At 33.8% G+C, this 12,050-nt stretch overlaps 1 pseudogene; it reads left to right on the top strand.

Annotated features, from left to right (window-relative positions):
* Nucleotides 1–7,332: 7,332 nt before the first annotated feature.
* LOC132953069 (uncharacterized) lies at nucleotides 7,333–8,131 on the top strand (annotated as a pseudogene).
* Nucleotides 8,132–12,050: the final 3,919 nt, after the last annotated feature.

The following is a 12,050-nucleotide window of genomic DNA, read 5'->3' as shown; positions in this document are numbered from 1 at the left end:
AAGAACCAAAAAAAACCCTATACACCCAAGACTGTATTTTTTCAAAGCCCTTCCCACTCCCAATGATGTATTTATATATTTAAAAAGTACATATTGTTGTGTATTATTTATTTACAATTAATAATATTATACAGTATTAATAGTACCTTTAAAGTTTAAATTTAACTCCAGAAACACTATTCATCTACAGCCCTGGATTACACCGAGCTATTTGTAACGGAAAAACGGACGGCCTGTTGCTCTCTTATATGCCGCCAGAGAAAAGGAATGGTCGGGAAATTTCTTTAGGTACCGCCTAAGGCAAAACTATAGTTCTTGAATGCGCAAAAATCTTTGATAAAGCCGCCTTGCGCCTGCCACTCTGGCCAGAATTTTTCGTCCTTATAATTTTTAGTTAACGTATACGGTGCATAGTGACCTGCAGTCACCAAAGTAACAAACAGTGGCACCTGCAGGTCCTATGATCGGCACTGGCCACCAGGGTCGGACTGGGTACTAAGGGCCTCACCGGCAATTTACTTATAAAGGGCCTCAACAATAATGATAAATAATAATTCACTTAAAAAAGATGATACATTTTTTTCACCAAAAATTATCATAAATTAATAAACTTTATAATTTACAATTGTTACTCAAGACAACATATTTATCTTTATTTATTGTTTTTCTTAGTTAAATTAATTGACAATTTATTTTATAGTAATTTTTAGGAACGATTATAATAAATCAACATTTTTGGTACCTACCTAACCTAACCTAATCTTTAGTATTATGATGAGTTTCTTTTCTTTTTTTACTTGCTTCTATTTATGTATTAACATGGCGACCAAGTACAGCATCATATTTTGCAAGTAGTAAAACTTTTGCAAGACAATTTCCATGATTAGTATTATTATTGTCAAGTGAAAATGCTGCTTCATGTTTTCCTCTGAATGCCAGACCCTGAGTTCCAATAAGTTTAATTAATATCTATTATTCTTCGTAACACAAGCCGTCTTTGTAATACATCTATGTTTTTTTGTTAATAAAGACTTAGTACATTGATTTCTACTTTGAAATAAAAACGAAATGAGTGCCATTTCATGAGTACTGCTTTGTTCATGTAATTCAACTTGATTATATACATGTTTTGTCGATGGTGTTATACCCTGAGTAAACGGACTAGTTCTATCAGTGTAGCACAAACAGGTAACGCAATAAATTTTATTGAGATGAAGTGAATAGGAAAGCCATTTTCTTTGAACCATAGTTTGATTTGACATTATTCGATAATATAAACGGCATGTTTTAAATGGTAAATTATGTAGATCTCCAGAAGGTTGAATTGGATGATATCTTGGAAATACAACTTATCACTAGCACTCGCATTAATATTAGGCGGTACAAATAATGTAATTTATTCTATGGCTTCAGGAGATAATGCATTATTTGGAACTAGAAATTATGAACAAATTAAAATGAATAAAAACATAGATTGTTTATTTTTTATTTAATATTATCTGATTTATCTTCTTCATCAATATAAGGACCAACAGCTTGTACATCAGTATTAATTTGGTTAGTAAATAATAAATTATTAGTTATCTTAATATCTTATAATATACTTACGGAATACAAAATTTAGTTTTTGTTGACTTGGTGAAAAAGTACAAACCACAAGCAATCAAATCATTCCTTATTTTTGCTGAACGTTTCGAAGCCCAAGGTTGAAATTTACGTTTCTCCATTTAATAGTGTAAAAAACAAACAATAGAAACAAAGTATAATAAGGTAAACAAGAACACGTATTTCACAAATTGGGTTGATGACAAATGAATAATGTTATTTTCATTTTTCAGTGTATATACGTATAATTGTGTACTGATTGAAGTATTCCTCAAGCCAATGAGAACTCAGGTTTACAGTTCTAAAAATAAATACCATCAAAATCCCAATTGACATGTTCATATTAGCGCCGATAAGACGATAACACAAACGTTGAGGCGTCACGAACATGTTTTGTCCGTCTAAACTACTACACTGTAATACTGTATTTATGTTTGATTATTTTTATTTCATAATTTAACTTGTTTTGTACATAAAAGCACATTACAAATACAGTTCATATTAAATTTTATAATTATGATTTTTCCGTTAAGCAGGGCCCCATTTAGTCATACAGATAAGGGGGCCGCGATAGCTATTGCTAGTCTGTTGTATTGGCCAGTCCAACGTCCGACCCTGCTGGCCACGGCCTGACCACTTTTATCATGTATGGCCGTCGTGTTAATGTGGCCACCGCGTTTATGTAGCCATTGTGTTACGCCACTAAAACACTAAAGCCATGTAGCGTAAAATTGTCACAAATGCTGTGCAACGATAACGCCTCTAAAACTGAAAATATCCAAAAGTGTGTTCAAAAGTGTGTTGAAAACTGGTGGTGTTTTCGCGTCACGGTCGATAACCAGGATCCAAGTGGTCACCGCGGTATCGACGATGATAATAAATTGCCACCCGCCGTGCTATCGTGATAATGCTTCGCCCATAGATAATAGAAGATTCTATGATCTATGGTTTCGCCGGCCGGCCAATCACGTGTGCAGCTGTAGTTGACAAGTGACAAAGTGATTGTTTTTGTTGTTCCGCCGCCATTTGCGACACACAGTTTTTTCGCCGTTTGCTTTTCGGTGTGTTTGTTTCGGTCGGTCGGTGCGAACTCTTTGAACACACACTCTCTACTTTGTGCTTGGTCCAACGAATTCGTTCTCCGTGCCGTTATTTATTGACGATCGGTCGTCATTTTTCTTCGTTTGGTACGGTCACGATTTGTGTGCGTCGCAGTGGTGGTCTCAACGGTGGAGCACCTACACCGACAATCCATCGGTACTTCAACCACTTGATGTTGGACTGCAGTACCTTGGGACCAGGTCAGGCACATAATATAATATTATAATGTATAAAATAATGTTTTATGTAATGTTTAGTACCGGAATAGTTATATATTATTTTACTATTGGTAATTTATATTATATATTCTTTGTTAGATTGGTCGACCCGGTGAGCTATCTTGTTTGATATAATTTAATAATTTTAATACAGTCCACAATCTTATCATTTATAATGTTATGTATTATTATTTGACTATCTGTCTTATACAAATTTGATCTACGTGGTGAACCCTTACCCCTTCTTCATAATATTATGGGCGAGTATACCTACAACCACCGTATTCACGTAGTGGCTATACGCGCCGACAAAGTGTGTTTCCACCGGATTTGGCTTTGCTGTTTTTGGATACTTAATACACCTACAGTTAACATAACGGATTATAGTATCGACCATTTTATGTTTATTTATCCGTGGTATTAATTGCCAACGAAGACAACGACGCGACGGCAATGTTACCATGGATATTTGGTGTTTATTTATAACGTTTATAAATTAAACAAACTAGGTAATAGAATATTATAATGTTATACGTTCGTTTATCACACGGTAGCGAGACGAGACGCGTTTTTATTTTTTATCGATTCGCACTAGGTATATACGATGCGGCCGACATCCGTGAATATCCAGCAGACGTTTTTTGGACGACCTTTGTTATCTGCCCGATAACACGATTTTGAACCCTCGCCCAGCGGAGTCATTGATGACCAGAAGACGCAGAACGGCCATTAACTATCTGCAGGGCCTTTCCGAAACTCGTCCGACAACGAGCCAGGAGGAGATGGGTGAACGCGGCTGAGGTAAGCCGACCCGAACCGGCCGAGTGGCGATCGTATATAGGCCGCGATTTTCAGCGCCACTGCCGCCACTGTCGAAGGATCCCGGATGTCTGAGCGGTGCAAACGTAACGTACATTACAATATAATAATATTATATTATACCAAGGGCTTTGCACCGGAATCATTTTTTCGAGTTTCGGGTTTTGAAAGAAAATTCGGGTGTTCCGGGTTAATACACTTTTCTAGTTACCGTTAAATGCAAATTTATTCGAGTTAATTTTGGTTGATTCGGGTGTTAGAAAAAAAACACATGTTGTATAATATCAATTAACATGAGATTTTCAATGCAAATTCGATATAGCAATCTGATTTTATATTTAAATTAAACATAATAAAAAAACTTAAATATTAATACTTATTAGTTATTTCTTATTAGTTTATTACTTATTATTTAGTACTCACTCAGTCCTTTTTCTACATAAGAAAGTTCTCGCTTATTAAAATATTTTAATTTTTAACTAAACATATTTTCATTATATTTATTTTTGATTAAGAATGTTAGACTACACAATTACTATTGTCTATTATTGAATACTGTGAAATAAAATAAAACAATCATCTAGTATCAAGGTCTTTTTTAATTTTTAATTAATTATTTTGTTAGTTACAAAAAAAAAAATGTTCGGGTTTCGGGAGTTCACGTGACCGACATATGTTTTACGCCTTCTCCTTTAAATACATTGCCTCCCCTTTTATTTGCACTTTAAAAAAATATATATATTATATTGTGATGTACATTTGTATCGACTATATTATAAAAACATACATACATAAACATACTTACTCATAATATAATATAAGGTACAACATCACACATATCTAAAAATATTATACCATTTTCAGATTATAATGCCATTCGAATAAAAACGGACGTAAAAACTCAGTCCAATACGAATGTTTGTCGCTTTTGTATGGGAAATAGTCGTCTTGCTTGGTCGGGGACGTAACTTTCTGATCATTAACAGCTTTCAGATAACATGATGGCGTAGAGTAAATAGCGTTAATTTTACTTCCAGACGCTTGTTTTGAGTTTGTAAGTATGTATGACACTTTAGTATGTGTATACTGTATAGTATTAAAGTATCTTCATACAATAATCTAATTTTGTATACTATATCGATATTCTATATAGGTGCCGGTAAATGAGAGGTTGTTGTCTCTGAATTTCTTAAGGGGTTGTGGATTGGAGTATAAAATGTATTTATTATTTGTTCATAATTTAGTGTTAACTAAATCTGTTACGAATTATATACCTGTGAGTGGATTTATTAGGTTATTGATATTATTAGATGGTGGTATATAGTAGACTATCTCCTATGAAAAATTCCATTTTCATCACAGCTCTGCATACATATATATGCTATATAATATTCATGTATAGATAGAAGGTAATATAATATACTTAATAATGTTTTCTTTAATACGTTATATATGTATTATAAATGTATATAAGCTATTATAGTGCTTACATAGCTATTATAAGTTATTGTAAGTAGTTTCAATATATATATATTTATTCTTAGCCTTATATCTAACTTAGATCGGTATGTATCATGTATGTAATAGGTATTGATAGGAGTGGATAGGTAGGATATATTTATTCATAGCCTTTTGCCTAACTCAGACCTGTATGTATATGATAGGTACGGTGAAGAGGGTAGGGATGAATAAGTTCCCGGTAACCCGCCGACCCTGTCCACCAAATGTAAAAAAATAATCATTATCCAGAATGGGCCCTACTTGAATATATATTTTGTATCAGACCTAAAACTAACTAAGAGTTTGTCCGCTATGTAGAACTGACCTCATCACGCGTATAATATCCGGAAAATAAAACGTCCGAACAGTATTTTAGACATTTTGAATATTTTATAGTAGGTATATATAGCAATAAATGCTAATATAAATGTTCAGTGAACATTTCATATATCTACTGTCATTTACATAAAATTTCTCGTTTTTCCTTAATTTGCTTAAATTGTAAATTGTTTATCCCGGCGCTTTTGAAAACTATTGGAAATTTTAAATTTTGACCTCCGGAATACACCAACAAGATTCACTTTCCCATCAAACAAGATACTGTTGAAGAAAGTTGAAGCAGTTTTACTGCCCCAAACGGTGGTGACAAACCCAAAAATTATAAAAAAATTAAAAAATTATTAAACACAAATCATTGTAAAATCAATACACTCATCGCTCCGCTCAGAATCTAAAACACACATATAATCATTGTAAAATCACTGTAAAGTCAATATATTCATCGGTTAACGTTTTGCTTAGAATCTAAAATGTATGAAAAAAAAATTTTAGTATGATATATAATATAATGTATACAATTTAATAGAATTTGTTGTCAACATTTGAAGTAAAGGTAGTAAATACGTAGGAAATACGTGGTTATTCATTTTTAAATTGCAACAAAATTATTTTTGTCGAATACTGTGATTGCCGTTTTCCCATAAAATGTTGTTGAAAACCTATAGCGCTCCGTACCTAACTCACTTTACCTACATTATTATGATATTGTATTATCATACATTATTATTATATTATACATCATTATTATTGTGAGAGCCAATATATACTCGCATCGCCACGAGGCGTATTCATCGGGATGACAAGTGCGTATATATTCGGCTACGTGTTCCAGCTTTAATAATAATATTATTATTATTATTATTATTATAATCAACATAATTTGTAAACGTCTCGTTGCGTTTAGCCAATAGCCTTTTATTTAATTATTATTATTGTAAACATTGGATGTCACGGATGAGTGATAAAAACAATAATTTATTGTCTAGTTTTTGATGTTCAGGAGCCCGTTTTAAATGACAGACACCACTAAGAAATTTAGAAAGCAACTTTTACAATTTTTGGTATACACCTTTTTTCAGTTCTATTGTTAAATAATATTGATGTGCAAATAATGTTCGACCTTTTAAACGGTCGATGCCCAAATGACAACAGGTGTTTTATAGTAAAACAAATGACTGTAGATACATGACATTTTCACTTCTTACTTAAAAACCTTACTAATATAATAAATTACTACTAATACTATTTCTTTGTTGTTTGGCTGTACGCCCTTATCCCTAACCCGTGCAGTCGATAATTGTTGGAGGTAGTCGCCATTTTAGAATAGCGTTTAATAGCGTAATTATAGTTTACAGTTTGTTAAATTTATTTTTTATTTGTAACTAATTAGTTAAAATGTAATAAAAATGCAATTTACAGTTTGTTATTTTATTGCTTACATACCTTTCACATACCTTTTTATACTACTATAATCGTATCGATTAATTTTGTTCGATATATAATCTGAAATTTTTCATTACAAAACTCATATTAATATTAAAAAAAATCTATTAATCAAAAAACTAAGATTTTTTTTTTTATTGAGCTTGAGGCCGGCAACTAAGGCCATTAGCTATTTTTGTTTTTGTTGGTAGGGGGAGGAACACGTGTGTGTTTGTTTTGGCAGAATTTTTGATTTGGGCACCCGTAGGTTAGGATTCCACGTATTACGAAAACTATATGTGAAATTGTGGTTCGACGGGCGTTTCCCATGCAGAATTTACAGCAACAACTAGCAGTCTCCGGCGGTATTATATTATCAGTTGGTGACGTTGGTGTAGATGACAGATCTTCCGCCAATGTAGATTATAGTAACACGATTAAATACTATAACAAAAAAATATTGTTAAAATTATAACTCATAACTCAAATAAGTCATAATATAAAAACGACCTCAAACAGCTTTCGTGTCTAGTTGCAGATCTAAAAGCTGAAAATTCAGCGTTACGTAATAAAATTGACTTGCTCAAGGACAAGCTATTGCGACAACTACTGTCACTCAAGTTTTGCAAGAGACTTATGAGCGTGAACGGTGTTTTTTCAACACTATGGTCTATGGTGTCCCTGAGTCTAAGTCTTCTCCTGTTTCTCAGAGGGCCGAAGAGGATAAAGTTTCTTTACAGGAGCTGCTTGGTGATAATATCAATGTGCCGTTAAGGGGCTGTAAATATATTCGACTTGGTAAAGCCAATCCTGATAATGTACGCCGTCTTAAGGTTATTTTTGAATCTAAAGATGATGCTACCAACCTGATTTCCTCCTTTAATGATGCTAAGCGACAAGTAGTATCATTTCCTCTAGGTTTTCGTATTATCAAAGATAAGACCCTACTTCAACGGCAGCAGCTAAAATCTTGCCACACGGAACTTGATCTTCAGACTTCTAATGGTGAATCTGGGCTATGTGTCAAGTATGTAAATGGTGTTCCTAAAGTGATCTCGGGGTCAAAAACCGGAGAACCTCCTCAGCGCCGACCCGGTCCAAAGTCCAGCACTCAAATCGCCCACTAGATTTAACAGTTTCTGGCTATTACCAGAACTGCAGAGGGCTATGCACGAAACTTTCGAATGTTAGATGTAATGTTGTGTCCTTTAACTATATGTTTATTGTGTTAACTGAAACCTGGCTAAGTAATTCATTTTCTGACTTGGTTTTTTTAATTATAATTTATACAGATTTGACAGTCTGTGTTTTTTTCATACGGTTAATGTCTTCTGGTATCATCACATATCGTGGTTACTGCTAATAAGATGAACATGACAAATGTAAATCTATTAACGGACTAAGATATTAATATTATACAGGATTATGGAATACAAATAATATTTGTTGGGGACTTCAGCACTTCACCACTAGTTTGGATTGAGGTGGTAAAATTACACAACACGTTTACTCATACTCATACTCATACTCATACACGTATCTATTTTATAAAACACTAAAAATTACACCTAATAAGTAATAACTAATATCGTATATGAGTATATGAGTTTTATTATGGATATTATCGTAATTCATAATCTAAAAATAATATAAAAGAGTAATGCAAAAATAATAATTAATAATTTGCTATTATTTGCTAACTGTTTGCTAACTACCGGCGTTTGTTTGGAGACGATCGGACAAAGTGGGTGGGCTGGAATTTTTTTTCTAAACTCGGCCAAAAATAGAATTTTGATTTGCTAACTTCAAAAATTGATTTGCTATTATTTGCTAACTGTTTGCTAACTACCGGCGTTTGTTTGGAGACGATCGGACAAAGTGGGTGGGCTGGAATTTTTTTTCTAAAATCGGCCAAAAATAGAATTTTGATTTGCTAACTTCAAAAATTGATTTGCTATTATTTGCTAACTGTTTGCTAACTACCGGCGTTTGTTTGGAGACGATCGGACAAAGTGGGTGGGCTGAAATTTTTTTTCTAAAATCGGCCAAAAATAAAATTTTGATTTGCTAATTTCAAAAATTGATTTGCTATTATTTGCTAACTGTTTGCTAACTACCGGCGTTTGTTTGCAGACGATCGGACAAAGTGGGTGGGCTGGAATTTTTTTTCTAAAATCGGACAAAAATAGAATTTTGATTTGCTAACTTCAAAAATTGATTCGCTATTATTTGCTAACTGTTTGCTAACTACCGGCATTTGTTTGGAGACGATCGGACAAAGTGGGTGGGCTGGAATTTTTTTTTCTAAAATCGGCCAAAAATAGAATTTTGATTTGCTAACTTCAAAAAATGATTTGCTATTATTTGCTAACTGTTTGCTAACTACCGGCGTTTGTTTGGAGACGATCGGACAAAGTGGGTGGGCTGGAATTTTTTTTCTAAACTCGGCCAAAAATAGAATTTTGATTTGCTAACTTCAAAAATTGATTTGCTATTATTTGCTAACTGTTTGCTAACTACCGGCGTTTGTTTGGAGACGATCGGACAAAGTGGGTGGGCTGGAATTTTTTTTCTAAAATCGGCCAAAAATAGAATTTTGATTTGCTAACTTCAAAAATTGATTTGCTATTATTTGCTAACTGTTTGCTAACTACCGGCGTTTGTTTGGAGACGATCGGACAAAGTGGGTGGGCTGAAATTTTTTTTCTAAAATCGGCCAAAAATAAAATTTTGATTTGCTAATTTCAAAAATTGATTTGCTATTATTTGCTAACTGTTTGCTAACTACCGGCGTTTGTTTGCAGACGATCGGACAAAGTGGGTGGGCTGGAATTTTTTTTCTAAAATCGGACAAAAATAGAATTTTGATTTGCTAACTTCAAAAATTGATTTGCTATTATTTGCTAACTGTTTGCTAACTACCGGCATTTGTTTGGAGACGATCGGACAAAGTGGGTGGGCTGGAATTTTTTTTTCTAAAATCGGCCAAAAATAGAATTTTGATTTGCTAACTTCAAAAAATGATTTGCTATTATTTGCTAACTGTTTGCTAACTACCGGCGTTTGTTTGGAGACGATCGGATAAAGTGGGTGGGCTGGAATTTTTTTTCTAAAATCGGCCAAAAATAGAATTTTGATTTGCTAACTTCAAAAATTGATTTGCTATTATTTGCTAACTGTTTGCTAACTACCGGCATTTGTTTGGAGACGATCGGACAAAGTGGGTGGGCTGGAATTTTTTTTTCTAAAATCGGCCAAAAATAGAATTTTGATTTGCTAACTTCAAAAAATGATTTGCTATTATTTGCTAACTGTTTTCTAACTACCGGCGTTTGTTTGGAGACGATCGGACAAAGTGGGTGGGCTGGAATTTTTTTTTCTAAAATCGGCCAAAAATAGAATTTTGATTTGCTAACTTCAAAAAATGATTTACTATTATTTGCTAACTGTTTGCTAACTACCGGCGTTTGTTTGGAGACGATCGGACAAAGTGGGTGGGCTGGAATTTTTTTTCTAAACTCGGCCAAAAATAGAATTTTGATTTGCTAACTTCAAAAATTGATTTGCTATTATTTGCTAACTGTTTGCTAACTACCGGCGTTTGTTTGGAGACGATCGGACAAAGTGGGTGGGCTGGAATTTTTTTTCTAAAATCGGCCAAAAATAGAATTTTGATTTGCTAACTTCAAAAATTGATTTGCTATTATTTGCTAACTGTTTGCTAACTACCGGCGTTTGTTTGGAGACGATCGGACAAAGTGGGTGGGCTGAAATTTTTTTTCTAAAATCGGCCAAAAATAAAATTTTGATTTGCTAATTTCAAAAATTGATTTGCTATTATTTGCTAACTGTTTGCTAACTACCGGCGTTTGTTTGCAGACGATCGGACAAAGTGGGTGGGCTGGAATTTTTTTTCTAAAATCGGACAAAAATAGAATTTTGATTTGCTAACTTCAAAAATTGATTTGCTATTATTTGCTAACTGTTTGCTAACTACCGGCATTTGTTTGGAGACGATCGGACAAAGTGGGTGGGCTGGAATTTTTTTTTCTAAAATCGGCCAAAAATAGAATTTTGATTTGCTAACTTCAAAAAATGATTTGCTATTATTTGCTAACTGTTTGCTAACTACCGGCGTTTGTTTGGAGACGATCGGACAAAGTGGGTGGGCTGGAATTTTTTTTCTAAACTCGGCCAAAAATAGAATTTTGATTTGCTAACTTCAAAAATTGATTTGCTATTATTTGCTAACTGTTTGCTAACTACCGGCGTTTGTTTGGAGACGATCGGACAAAGTGGGTGGGCTGGAATTTTTTTTCTAAAATCGGCCAAAAATAAAATTTTGATTTGCTAACTTCAAAAATTGATTTGCTATTATTTGCTAACTGTTTGCTAACTACCGGAGTTTGTTTGGAGACGATCGGACAAAGTGGGTGGGCTGGAATTTTTTTTCTAAAATCGGCCAAAAATAGAATTTTGATTTGCTAACTTCAAAAATTGATTTGCTATTATTTGCTAACTGTTTGCTAACTACCGGCATTTGTTTGGAGACGATCGGACAAAGTGGGTGGGCTGGAATTTTTTTTTCTAAAATCGGCCAAAAATAGAATTTTGATTTGCTAACTTCAAAAATTGATTTGCTATTATTTGCTAACTGTTTGCTAACTACCGGCGTTTGTTTGGAGACGATCGGACAAAGTGGGTGGGCTGGAATTTTTTTTTCTAAAATCGGCCAAAAATAGAATTTTGATTTGCTAACTTCAAAAATTGATTTGCTATTATTTGCTAACTGTTTGCTAACTACCGGCGTTTGTTTGGAGACGATCGGACAAAGTGGGTGGGTTACCTGAACTTGGCCCACCCAAATAAATAATGCTTATAACTGCCTCAATAATGATTTGCTAACTTCTATAGTAAATTCGCTATTATTTGCTAACTATTTGCTAACTTTTGGTATTGGTTTGGGTCTTATCATAGAAAGTGGGTGGGTCAAATTCATGGACATGCGGCCGCCGCAGCGGTGCGCCGTAGAGTTGGATCTTATGA

Source organism: Metopolophium dirhodum, chromosome 9, assembly GCF_019925205.1.
Source record: "Metopolophium dirhodum isolate CAU chromosome 9, ASM1992520v1, whole genome shotgun sequence".
In the NCBI taxonomy this organism is placed as follows: Eukaryota; Metazoa; Arthropoda; class Insecta; order Hemiptera; family Aphididae; genus Metopolophium; species Metopolophium dirhodum.
This window is presented reverse-complemented; position numbering and strand designations above follow the sequence as displayed.